This window comes from Lagenorhynchus albirostris, chromosome 15, assembly GCF_949774975.1.
Source record: "Lagenorhynchus albirostris chromosome 15, mLagAlb1.1, whole genome shotgun sequence".
NCBI lineage: Eukaryota > Metazoa > Chordata > Mammalia > Artiodactyla > Delphinidae > Lagenorhynchus > Lagenorhynchus albirostris.
This window is the reverse complement of record NC_083109.1, coordinates 56311662-56324723: the sequence shown is the minus strand read 5'-3', so window position 1 is coordinate 56324723 and position 13062 is coordinate 56311662.

Genomic DNA, 13062 nt, shown 5'->3' with positions numbered 1-13062 from the left:
CTCAAGTCTTTTCTAACTCCCCAATTCCAGGATTCTAAGTAAAATTCATTTGTGACATTGAAAACAAGACATTATGAAAATGGTCAAACCCTGCATTTCTCCCAATGGAAGATTATTTTCTATATTGTTCCAAAATAAGGTGACACAGTTAAGCCGCATCTAGTTTCTGGATATAATAAATAGTAAAACAGGTTTAAATCATAGCTTGGGAAATTTGGGATAGAGAAGAAAGGCCGTCTTATCCTCCTTAATTGTAAGGAGGATACGCCATTGCATACCTTCCCAAAGATGTGGTGTGGGTTTTGCTAGTTGAAATTATTGAAGGGAAGCTAGAAGATTTTTTTTATTATGTATCAATATTTGGCTAAGTGCATATTATGGACTGCATGTCTGTATCCCCTTAGAATTCATATGAGGAAATCCTAACCCTCAGTGTGTGGTATTAGGAGGTGGGGCCTTTGGGAGGTGATTAGGTCATGAGGGTGGAGCTCTCCTGAATGGGATTAGTGCCCTTATCAGAAGAGACCTGAGAGTTTGCTTGCTCTCTGCTTTCCATCATGCGAGGTCACAGCAAGAAGATAGCCATCTGCAAACCAGGAAGTGAGTTCTTACAGACATCGAATCTTCAGGCAGCTTGTGAAGAAATAAATCTCTGTTAAGTCACCCAGTCTGCGGTGGTATTTTTGTTATAACAGCCTGAACTGATTAGCAAGGTGCATTTCTTTCTAAATGGAAGGAAGAAGATTGACCACAGAATAGAATGTGGAAACTTTTCAGTGATGCAGCCCAGCCCAAGGACCACTAAACCAGCTCATAATATCAGATGAGCTGCATTTGAGAACCAGACCTTGCTGGATCCCTACTTGCTTTTATTTTCTCCAAGAACTTGACGCTGTGACTTTAGTATCTATTCCCAGCTTCCATCTTCTCCAGAGTTGTCCCTCCTGGAATCCAGATCTTACATTTCCACTATTTACGAAATCTAGTTCTTTTCATGTCTTGAATCCCTGGAATAACTAGGCCAGCCCTGGTTGCCTGGAACCCAACCACCGCTCCTGACATTAGGTCACAGAGGAAAGCAAAGAGCCCATGTACAGCTTGGAACCATCCTGGAGTAAAGGAAGCTCTGTACCACAAGTTTGTCTCTTATTATAAACTCTTTCTTTATAAAAGTTTTCAACTTAGTCTTTTGAAGATTTCTTCACCCCTCTCCGCATTTGAATTCCTGTTCAATTTCATAATGGAAGTCAATGGAAAAATGGATTCATCTGCAGATCACTTCCTGGGAACACCTCTATTCTGAAAAGCACGATCAAAGCAATTCTAAAGTTGGACATTTGTAGTAAGTAAAAATATCTAAAATTGTTACACTAGGTTATACTCCTGATTTATTGAAAGGCAAGCAGGAAAGTAAACTGCCCAACACTATGGCATGTCTCTTCACGGAAAATATGCATTAGGTTAAATAGGCTAAATGGAGAGAAAGAACAAAAATGCAGGTAGAAGCTACCTTTTTTTTTTTTTTTTTTTTTGGTACACGGGCCTCTCACTGTTGTGGCCTCTCCCATTGCGAAGCAGAGGCCCCGGACATGCAGGCTCAGCGGCCATGGCTCATGGGCCCAGCCACTCCATAGCACATGGGATCTTCCCGGACCGGGGCACGAACCCATGTCCCCTGCATCAGCAGGCGGACTCTCGACCACTGCACCACCAGGGAAGCCCAGAAGCTACCTTTTAATTCTTTTGCCTATCCTGTTGTTTTTTCTCTTCCCTTCCCTCTACCCCCTCCCCTCCCCTCTACCCCCTTCACTCTTCCTTCCCTTCTCTTCCCATCTATTCTCAAGTTTATTCTGATTTTATTTTGAGAAACTAATTGGAGTTGGGAGCAGGGAAACAGGGAGGTCAATTAAGAGCCCATCAAAGACATCCAGGTGAGGGATGATGGCAGCTTGGCTGGGGAGGTAGCCGTGAAGTTGAAGTGATGAGGTTGGATTTGAGCAATCTTAAGATTATGTGGAGGGCACTTGATAATGGATTGGACATGGGAGGGCGCGGTAGGAGGGGAAAGATGTGTTGAAGTCCAGCTGCTGTTACGCACCCCGGAGGCTGCCCTCACTGCCATGCGCACAAGACCTGGGAGGAGTCTAGGGCTCCCCCACCCACACGAACAGCTCTAGGAAATACAATCTGAGGGACCCTCTGTAGCCCAGGGCTTCCATGGGAGCCCTTCCTTGGCAGAGAAGCTTCTGGTTCTCCCCTCTTTTGAGAGTGGCTGCCTCATTTCAAGACATCAGACAACTAGTTCTCAAAGACACCTCTGGTGAGAGGAAGAGAACAAGGGAAAAGGGGAAGAAGGACAGGAGGTGATAATTCAATTGATTATGGATCACACACGCACACACAAATTGTCCCAGAGAAAAACCTGATTAAAACCTTGTAGTGGGCTTCCCTGGTGGCGCAGTGGTTGAGAGACCGCCTGTCTTTCCGATGGATATAATCGGAAAGCAATTAAATGGTTTTGGTTGTTCTCCGGGCCTGGAGCTGCCCCCAATTTCAGCTTGAGAAAACACAGCCTTGGTTGACTTGGCTCTTAATCCCAGATGAAGTCCGTCAAAGTGGAAAATTTCACTGTGATTTATTTTTTTCCAGATGTAAATATATAGCAATAATGCAGTTATAAAACTGGCATTGTATTAAACCATAAATTATATTTGACACATAATAATGTTGAATTACTATGGAAGTCCATCAACGTGCAGTGGCATTGCCAACACACGGGCCGTTGCTGCTTGCACCAGCACTGCTGCTTGCTCTGCAATGAATAAAGTTCTGGGGATTTTTGCTGTCAGGATAAAAATGGAATAAACTCCAACTGAGATGAGATGTGTCAGAGTCAGGCTGGGGCTGAGGGCCCCAGAACATAGGGATTCATTCCTTTGCTTATTTATTCATTCAGTCCATCTTTACTGAAGACTGGACTGTGCAATGCTAGGCTCTGAGGGTGGAGAAGACAGATCCGACTGGCCTCTGCCCTCCAGCAGAGAACACAGGGATTCAAAAATGAATTGCACGACTCATTACTTAATTACGGTAAATCTGTGTAGTCATTCCTTGGAGATTTGGTCCCCTCACTGGCAATGGCACTGCCAATGATAAAGTAAGGCTAGGGACCAGTCTAGATGGAGAGGGGGAAATTAACCAGAGTGGATGCAACTAGAGTTCAAGAACAGGAATGTTGTCTACACAGCTGCAGTTCAGGTCAAAGAATCTGAATTAGCCCACAGATTGAAGGGGTCAGGATGAGGCTAGTTAAGAGATGCTTCCAGACCAAGAACCTTAAACAAGTTCGTAATAGCTAGGCAGCCCATGAGTCCACACCTGCTTTTTTGGTTGGTTTGTTTTAATTGCTGACTCTCCATTGTCAATGCCAATGCCTTGCTTAGGGAGCATTCGATAAGCAGTTATTGAAAGAATGAATGAACTAAAAATGCAATAGCATGGAGTGTTAAGTACTGTTATTATAATATTATAATGATGGTCACAATGGGGGCTTAGTCTGCATGGCAGGAATATCTGGACAAATCATCCAGGGGTCTGTTTATGTTAAGTCTCTCACTAAGTTTCCTGGGAAAGGGGTACAGGGAACTCTGGAGCTGACATCCAGCTTTCCTAGAGAGCTAATTAATAACACTCTTAGAGGGAGAACCAGAGACCACAGAACTCCCAGGGATGAGCATTTCACTGTGAGGTAGGTGAATTGTGACACCAATCTGGCATCGTTTGTGGTCAGCGGAGAGGCAGCAGGACATTTTAAAGAGTTTTAGCTTTCTGGGGAAAGCACTTCCTGTCTCTTCCGAGAAAGAAAACTATGACATAGAAGGACCCAGGGGGGGCGCCCTTTGGGGGAGAATATAAATAGAAATAATTTGAGAGGAAACTCTTCTCTGTGACCATTTCTTCAGAAGCAGAGCACTGAAACAGCAACTAAGGACCGTGCAGCAGGATTGCAGGGGCACCGGGTGGGTCTGGAGGCCAGTGGTGGGAACAGAGATGGCGCACACAGAGGGACTGTATATCAGGTGCTGGGGAAACAGAAGTGGATGAGGCACGAATGGCCCCTGCTCTCCAGCTGATTGTGGTCCCACATTGTCGGGCTGCTCTCAGTGTTGTGGAAGGAGGGGCTCTCTAGTTCAATATGGTGGTGGGCACCTGGGGAGGGATATTAAGGGAAGCTTCCGAAAGGAGGTGAGGACTGGGAATTCAGGGGTGAGCAAGCGCCAGCTGAAGAGGAGGGTAAGGACACGTCAGGCAGGGAGACTACATTTATGAAAAGGGGGGAGTGGGTGAGAATCAGTATGGCTTGTGGGAGGAATTCTAAACAGCTGATGTTGCTGAGAATAAAATGATAGAGAGGAGGAGGTGAGGCTGGGAAGAGAACACGGCTGGTTTTTTTTTTTTTTTTTTTTTTTTTTTTTTTTTTTTTGTGGTACTCTCACTGTTGTGGCCTCTCCCGTTGCAGAGCACAGGCTCCAGACGCGCAGGCTCAGCGGTCACGGCTCACAGGCCCAGCCGCTCCGCGGCATGTTGGATCTTCCCAGACCAGGGCACGAACCCGTGTCCCCTGCATCGGCAGGTGGACTCTCAACCACTGCGCCACCAGGGAAGCCCACAAGGCTGGTTTTATTCAGTCTGCAGGTCCTTCGGGGCGTGAACTGGTCTAGGAACCGGAGATATCGCGGATCTTAGAATCCAAAGGGAGTTGACTGCCATGCTTAGGAGTTTGGGTTTTCTCATGGGGCAATGGGGAGCCACTGATGGTTTAAGCAGGAGAGCAGTGACATCATATTTGCATTTTCGAATCATTCCTCTGGCTGCAGTATGGAAATGGGGTATGTGGGGGAGAGATGAAGGTGGGAGGCATAGTCACTAGAAACCAGCAAGAGAGACGATGAGGATTTGAAGGAAGGCTCTTCCCACACCTCTGGTTTCCCAAGGTGGATGTGGATTTGAGAAACAGGGCTGCTAGGTGGCTATGGGCAGAAGATTGAAGTCCCATCCTTCGGTTCTGGTTCTGTAGGAGCGACAATTAGGTGCCGAGGAAAAGGGAAAACATTTATCTGCCCCAACTCCTCGGCGGTGCTTTTGTGCTGCGAAAATTATGTAGTCAATAAGAGGGAGATGTGATTTATTTCATCTGGTACTCCCCAAACCCAGGGTGGTCAGGGCAGCAATGCAGACTGCAAGCTGGCTAGAGGAGATGAGAAAACCAACCCCAATTTGGGAGGCAGGTTATTCCTAATTGAACTGTTGAGGGAATTTTGATAAACGACCCCGCCAAAGCAGTGAAATGAACAAATCATGCTTGAGGCTGAAAGACTGTTTCCAGAGGGACAGTAACAGGGCTCAAATCCCATTGATGCTGGTGGTTTGGAAGGGGGCTGGGGCATGAGCAGGAAACTCAGTCTTTCTCCCGTCTCTAGGTGGGTTGGAGGAGCAATAACCATGGTTAGCGTGGTCACCATTCAGTTCTTAAAAAGCAGAAGAAAGTTGTATTCTGTGAGCAAGGAGAAAGGACCAAGCTGCTACCTAAGGCTGAAGGTTAAAGACATCCTTTACAGACGCAGCGATGGGTGAATGGATTCTAATAGAGAAGACAGCAGCCTGCATGGCTGCTCAAATCAAATGCCAGGGGGGGGAATGAGGGGCAGGGCATTTTGTTCTGTGCAGTGATCTCTTTTTCTCCTAAGGGATAGCACCCCTAGGATCGTTGTCTGTTCATATATCCTGTGCAGTGATCTCTTTTTCTCCTAAGGGATAGCACCCCTAGGATCGTTGTCTGTTCATATATCCTGCCCAGCCTCCTGGGCTCTGGGTTGGTGCACCCCATCCCGCGGAGTCAGGGTGTTTGCAAGAAAAAACCCATCAAATCCAAATTGGCACAGGACCTTTCAGGGCACTAGGGGACCAATTCCAACTTCACGCACTCAGCATCTGTCCTTTTGTGGAGAAGAACAGAATGAGCTCTCTGGGAAAAGGTAACGGATCTTAAGGGTCGGCATTACCATCCCCGTTTGACAAATGAGGAAACTGAGGCTGTGATTTTGTGATTTATAGTAAGAAATGTGTATTTGGGCTTCTTCCCATTTCTGGCACAGAGCTCCTAAAACCCTTGGAATTTCCTAGGGATGGAGAGCATTAAAGGTGACTCTTGTTATGTTAATACGGTGACTTTGGGACCTCACCCGAGGATGGGAGCTGGTTGCCAGGGGAACCAACCCTGTGATTAGAGGGTTGGAACTTTCAGACCCACCCTCCCTGACCTCTGGGCTGGAGGTTGAATCAGTTGCCAACGGCCAGTGTTTTAATCAATTATGCCTAGGTAACAAAGCCTCCATAAAATCCAGAAGGATGGGGTTTGGAGAGCTTCTGGGTTGGAAAACACAGAGACTTGGGTAGAGAGGGCATGGAAGCTTGGCACCTTTCCCCCACACCTTGCTCTACGCGGCCCGTCCTTCAGGCTGTTCCTGAATTATATCCTTTTGTAATAAACTGGTAATCTAGTTGGTAAAATGTTTCTCTGAGTGCTGTGCGTCACTCAAGCAAATTAATCAAACCCAAGGAGGGGGTCATTGGAACCTCGGATGTATAGCCAGGTGGTCAGAAGCACAGGACTTGTGATTGGCATCTGAAGGTGGTGGGGGGCAGTCTTATAGGACGGAGCCCTTAACCTGCGGGATGTGATTCTGTCTCCGTGTAGACAGTTTCAGAGCAGAGCTGAATTGTAGGATACTCAGCTGGTGTCGGAGAATTGCTTGCTGGTGCGGAGGAATCCCCCCAACGCCACCCACCCGCCCCGCAATACACACTGTAGTTGGTTCCAGAATCTTAGCTGGTGATCAGAAGTGAAATCAGAGTCAGAATCTTCAAGGCTAAGAGAGGTTCGTTAACTTACCCCGTGTACATTTGAGGCATCGACAAAGCCAGGGTAACTGTAGGCACCTTAGTATTAACACTGGGTTTAGGAAGGCAAAGAGGGCCTTTAGTATGCCTCTTACCGTCCACCCTAGAGAGCTAACTGCTTCTTTCACGAATAGGAACAACACCTTCAACCAGCGCTTTTTGGCAACCCATCACCCCAGGGCAAAGCAAACTCTAAAAAGGAGATTTTTTGACTTAAAACAAATTAGTGAGCTCTATTTTTACTCAGAAAATTTCCTTGATGACTCTTCTTTGGAGCAGAAAGGACCTGAGAGTGGGATGACCTGTCCTTCTGCCAAGGGAAGAATTTCTCTTTGCGCCAAGACAAGAGGAGGGAGAGGACGGGCTTCCCTGGTGGTGCAGTGGTTGAGAGTCCACCTGCTGATGCAGGGGACACGGGTTCGTGCCCCAGTCCGGGAAGATCCCACATGCCGTGGAGCGGCTGGGCCCGTGAGCCATGGCTGCTGAGCCTGCGCGTCTGGAGCCTGTGCTCTGCAACGGGACAGGCCACAACAGTGAGAGGCCCGTGTACCGCAAAAAAAAAAAAAAAAAAAAAAAAAAAGAGGAGGGGGAGGAGAGAGTGGGGATGGTGAGATGGGTTTGCTTATTACCAGTAGCACAAGTGGTGGTACACAGATCTCCCTTGGGCATCCCCATGTCTTCCTTAACTGCCACCAGTAGCTAGCATGGGATGCTGGGAGTGTGTCACCAGAGGAGGGGCTGTGATTTGTGCAGGACAGATGCAGAACAGAACAGGTGGTGGGTCTGTGCAGAAGCAGAGAGAAACATGAGGAAGTGGTCTCTAGAACTCTCAGAAATCAAGGGGAGCACTTGGGGTTATCATAGCTCATGGTACTGGGGACCCATCTGCATTGAAACAAATCCCTGGGAAGGGGAGCAGGGAGACACCAGCCCCAGTTTGGATTATGTCAATTATTAAATTCATGATTATTTTGAAGCATGGTAGGCAGGTGAATTATATACAGTAAGGGCTCTGACCCAAACTAGGGCTGGAGATCAGATAAGGCTTTAGCTGAAATGCAATGAGGAGTGAGAGCTGAAGCAGGGCAGGGCTGTGGGGAGGTGATCAGAGCAGAGGGGGCACATGCAGATCCCTGTGGGGTGGGGGCAGGAATAGAAAGGTCCATTCTAAGAACTCTGAGCATAAACACAGAAACGTATAGCTTGCTTTTCTGCCTACATGCACCTCCTCCTGTTCTACAAATCAGGTTAGATGGAAGGACAGAAACCTCTGTGTTCAAGCTGGGGGAGACCCTCTGCCATCAATTACGTCTTCTGTGCTTAGGGAGAACAGGCAGGTAATTTAGTAATTGCATTGGCTAAAGCCAAAGGACGTGTGTGTGTGTGTGTGTGTGTGTGTGTGTGTGTGTGTGTGTGTGTGTGTGTGTGTGTGTGTGTGTGTGTGTGTGTGTGTGTGTGTGTGTGTGTGTGTGTGTGTGTGTGTGTGTGTGTGTGTGTGTGTGTGTGTGTGTGTGTGTGTGTGTGTCAACAAATCTATGAATACATATTCCTGACTTGTACTTTCAGACTTCTCTGCAGCATTGGAAAGGGACAAATATAGCAGATGAAGAGTATTTGTATTGTCATATTTAAGAACTAGTGAATACTTTGGTTCAGAAGTTTCTAGTTGTTATTTTGTGCTTGGGTAGGCATTTTCAATTCTCAGATGGGCAATGGGATAAAATCATAATTTGTTGGTTACATCCGTACAACAGCTCACAAAGCATTATCTTGTAAGATGCTCTTGACCTCCCCGTGATGTAGAAATTCATTAATACAGGCATTCATTCACTAACTCATTCAATGAATATTCTTTGAGCTCTTACTACCTGACAGGCATGTTTTTCAGTTCTGGGATTGGGGTGCATATAACAGAAAAGGTTCAGGTCTTTGTGGAGCTAGAAATCTAGCAGGGAGGGAAGGTAGATGATTAAAACATAAGCAAATGAGTAAACGAAATGGATGGTATGAGATGATAGCCAGTGAGTGGAGGAGTGGGTGATTGGGGGTGGGAGGGAGTGAAGCCAGGGAGGTGACATTTGAACTGATATTTGAAAGGCGAAGAGGATTAGTTGGCCATGGGAAGCTAGGAAGAGTTGGATTGTTCCAGCAAGAGTGTTCCAGACAGAGACATCAATGGGAAATCTCAGAGAGGTTGAATGGCTCTCCCAAGGTCACACAGATAAGCGATGGGTTTGCTCATGATTCTACACTGAGTCTTTAAGTCAAGGGCTATTCTCCTATGTTATCTTTTCAACGATCTCTGGCCTAATCTTCATATTGCAGGATTATAGGGTGCTATAATATTTATTCCATCTTTCATTATTTAAACTTCAGTGTTTGTCATTTTAGGTGGTGAGGCTGATAGTTAGAACATACAATGTTTCTTTACTGGTACAAGTTATGAAGCTCATGGAGATGGGGATGTAGAGAAGGAGATCACAGCTTTCTTCCAGAGGGGCTGATGGCTTCCCAAGACCCTCAGTCTTCCCTGCAGGGGAAAATCCCCTTTGTGCATTCTTTCTGTCTCCTCCCACCTAACTTTTCTGGAAGGTCTGGATACATGTCTGTTCCAAGTATCTAATGCAATAAACCTCCAGAATGTTCCTGAGTTTGCTGGGAGAACAGGTGATGCAAAGGCAAATTTCCTACAGTAATTTAAATCATTGGTTAGCAAACTTTCTGTAAAGGGCCAGATATAAAATATTTTCAGCTTTGCAGGTCCAGTAGTCTCTGTTCTAAAGACTCAACTCTCTCATATGGACATGGAAAAGCAGCCATGGTCAATTTGCAGATGAATGGGGGTGGCCGTGTTCCAATAAAACTTTATTTACAAAACAGGTGGTGGGCCGACTTCGGACTGTGGGCTATAGTTTGCTGACCTTTGCCCTAAATAATATAACAACTCCATGCGACAGGGAGGGATGAGGAAACTAAATAGTGAAGAGTCTAAAACATGAGCTAATGATCTGATAAACTGTGATAAACCACAATGTTTGAATTAGGAATTAGGAGACTAGCTTCCACTGCTTGGCCATTAACTTACTATGTGACCTTAAATAGGTCTTTTAACCCCTCTGGGTCCAGTTATCTCCACTGGCAACTTTGGCACTGGATTAGCTAAATTCTAAAGTCCATCTCTGGCTGCCATATCCTTTAGCCCATTTCAAACTGAGGGCAGTGGGCCTAAGAGAGGCATTGGGGTAACTGAAACATTTCCCAGAATTTATCTGCCATCACGCATTGCGATTTCAATGTTGGTTTAACTCCAGCAAAATATGCCACATGGGTATCTGTATGCAGATGCTGCTGTGATTAGCAAAATGCAAAGTCATTTAAACATTTGCAGAACTCATTGTAGCTTTCTGCGACGATGCATTTTCTCAATCAACAGACACTGAAAATGCAGCTCCTACTACATGAGGGTCTGCTCAAGTTTTAATGCTCTACTCAAAGTCAGGACTGCCAGGGCACTGCACTTGAAGTCAGGCAAACCTGGACTGGATATCCAGCTCCGCCCTGCATGGGCTCTGTGGTCTGGGGTCAAGCCTCTGTGGTCCATCCCTTTTAAGCCTCCATTTTTTTATCGGTGAAATGGGGATAAATGTTAAGTAGTTCCTAGTTTTATTTTTGGAATTAAATGAGAGAATATAGACAAGGCAATTAACATAGTGCCTGACATATAGGTAACACATATTAATGTTAGCTATTATTTTTGATATGATGATTATTATTAATAGTTATATATTACTATAGTACAGCAATAGGAGTAGGAGTGGTAATAAAACTGGAAGTATCAAGAGCTATTCAAGGTAATAGAGTAGCAGGATGTCATAGGTGAATGTTCTGGACAATTGGTGACTTAATTGAGATACCACTAATCTACTGTAGTTTTTCTAAAGACCCATTTTCTCTTAAACACCTGAACTCAGACCCCTAGGGTCGTGAGATTTCTTTGAAAATCTTTACCCATCATTCTGAAAACTGTGATTTGGAAAAGGACAGTTGGATATCATTCCTCTTGTGCAGCACTGCTTTAACAGAAGAAAAGCATAATTGCAGTGAGTTTCAAACAAAAATGAATATATTACTTTATAGTCTAACACGGAGATCAGTGGGAGACCCCAAAGGCTGCCTGTTGACTTCCTGAGAATATAAAGAAAATAAATCACGGAGGACACTGATAAATGAGCCACAGAGGGCATCCAGCCTGTCTGAGTGAAGCAAGCAGTTCTGCGTGTGGCGAGGGGAGTGGCTCGGAGCCTCTCACTTAAAGACTGGAACAGTGGATCCTAGTCCTGGAAAATTTCCTCCATAAGATTTTTTTTTTTCCTCCATGAGTTTTCGTTTCTGTCAAGCTTGAAGGCCCTAAGATTTTGTTATACATTTTAAATCAATAAAGTGCCTAATTGAATGGGGGCTGGAGTGGGCACCTGCATTTATATATTAGAACTCTGGAGTGCCTGGTATTTATTGTGTGTCTGTGTGTTAAGCACTTCATTTTACATCATTTTATATAATCCTTGCAACAAGCCTTCAAGCTGTATCCGTACCCCACTATTCAGATGAGGAATTGATCAGGACGCATTGAGCCATACGACGTAAACATCAGAGTCCAGATTTGACTGACCCCAAAGCTGGCAACCTTCCCAGCATTTTTGAGTTTCTTAACATTGATGTGATGACCATTTGTGCCAAATCCCCTGGATTTCTAGTAAAAATGAAGATTATCGCACCCCACCTTACATTTACTGATTAAGAATCTCTACCAGGAATCTGCATCATTAGTAAATTCCCCAGGAGATTCTTGTACACACAAACATTTGAGAATTACTGCACTACAATTTCTTATCTTTTAAGATATCATCCACATAACCCTGTGCTTAGGCATATGGGAACTGGCAGAGTTCCTTAGGTTCTTGGTTACTGTTAATCTTCCTCCAGCCAAGGAAATGGGAAACAGGACAGTTTTTCTTTTTCTCTACTCTGGAGGATTATTAATCATATGATGTCAATGGCTTTATTACACAGTAGGGTCAAGAATATTCTAAATATTTATAGTATATTGTGCTGTAGGGTATCTCCTATAAATCATTGAAAATATTACACCTTGGAAATAACTACACAAGAGTAGAGAGTTCTTTAGGATTATCATGAAGCAAAATTGCTAAATCAATTGGATATTAAATTTGGGGGTTTATAAGATTAGATGATTTACTTAAAATGCTATACTTGTAATTCAAGTGAGTTGCCACTAGGAGTCAGGGATGTCCTTTTTATATATAATTTGATGATCAGATAAACAAAGTTTTTCCTTTGATAAGTTAAATTGAGAAGCATAAATTGGGATAATAGAATAATGAATTGCAATAATAGAATTGCAAATGGTTAGGGCTTGATGGGGCCAAGGAATCAAATATAAGAGTTGATGGAAATCTGTGAATAACAAATGATTAGTGAGCAGAACACAGTTTTATGAATCTTAAGTAAAACTCTGAACTATGTTGCCTAAGCAGACAAAAGAGTGGAACCCCAACTAAAAGTGGCTTCAAAAGTTATTCAAGAATTCTCCTCTTAGTCTGCCTCCCTTTCCATCTTTCTCTTTCTGGGTCGTCCTATCTGTATGCCTTAGTTTACTCTGTCCTCTCCTCCATCTCTTAGTATTTGTTATGGGCTGAACTGTGTCCCCTCTGAATTCATATGTTGAAGTTCCCAGCCCCAGTACCTCAGAATGTGACTGTGTTTGAAGATAGAGTCCTATAGATGTAATTAAGTTAACAAGAGGTCCTTAGGGTGGGTCTTATCCAAGATGATGGGTGTCCTTATAAGTAGAGAAAATCTGGACATCAGAGGGAAGACAACATGAAGACATTGGGAGAAGATGGACATTTACAAGCCAAGGAGAGAGGAAGAAACCAACCCTGCTGACATCTTAATCTTGGACTCCCAGCCTCCAGGACCATGAGGAAACACATTTTTGTTGTTTAAGCTGCCCAGCCTGTGGTACTTTATTATGGCAGCTGGAGCAAAACAACAATATTTCTCTGTACTGTCATTCTTTCT